This window comes from Etheostoma spectabile, chromosome 10, assembly GCF_008692095.1.
Source record: "Etheostoma spectabile isolate EspeVRDwgs_2016 chromosome 10, UIUC_Espe_1.0, whole genome shotgun sequence".
NCBI classification, from domain to species: domain Eukaryota; kingdom Metazoa; phylum Chordata; class Actinopteri; order Perciformes; family Percidae; genus Etheostoma; species Etheostoma spectabile.
The window spans coordinates 24,293,831-24,294,703 of NC_045742.1; the positions used below are offsets into that span (position 1 = coordinate 24,293,831).

At 36.2% G+C, this 873-nt stretch overlaps 1 protein-coding gene across 1 annotated transcript in view; it reads right to left on the reverse strand.

The window, feature by feature from the left end:
- The window catches only part of LOC116696602 (cadherin-1), a 28,728-nt gene that overhangs the window by 13,693 nt on the left and 14,162 nt on the right, over positions 1 to 873 (reverse strand). The window lies entirely within an intron of this gene.

Below are 873 nucleotides of genomic sequence, written 5' to 3' on the forward strand. Positions count from 1 at the left end.
GAGGTCCACTGTAGGATTTTCTCTGTCTGTTTGCATTTTTTTAGCTGGTGCAACATCTCCATTAGAACGCCACATTGTACTTCCGTTCTACTTCTGACTTCCAGGCTGTTTGTAGCTGGATATATCATTTTTTTTTGTCTATGTATGAATGTGGAAAACGTTAGTAATATTGAGATGCTTGCTACAGTTACACTTCTAGCAATGAATCGGCAATAACACATTTTATTTAACATTTTTTGAGTCACGTTTTGGTTCTAATGCTGTTGGGCTCTATCTCTTCAGTCACTCCCCAATCCATTGCATTTTCTGGTGCGCTATTCATTAGGCAATTACAGTAATGTGCTCTTTTTGATCATGCAAAATGAAAGCAACTAGCAAGCAGTGCTGAACGGATAATCATGACACAAAACCATCTGTAAAGTAAACCGAGGATGCATTTTATACTTGACACCATAGACAGAAGGATAACGGATAAAGGCAATGCTTTCAGAACTCAAATACATTACAGCAACATTAACACAACAAATCTGAGTCACAAGGCAACAACTCAGTTCTATGAAGTACTTCAGGCTGATTAGCACTCGCACAGTTTCTTCTGCACAGTAATAGGTTTGGGTATCGTTTGGATTTCAACAATTCTTGATTCTGATTCTTTAAGGGATAGCGTGAAAACAGATAATAGGCCTATGCTTAATTCACAGGAAAAAAAAACTTAACCCAATTAATATTCACTTCATACAGTTTATGGAACCTATAAATGAATTTCTTCATCTTGTACTCATGTTTAGTTGTAACTAGAGCAGTAGGATAAAGATATTTTTGACCAAATACATTGATGTCGATATTGTCGACTGAGATGAGACAATTAGAATT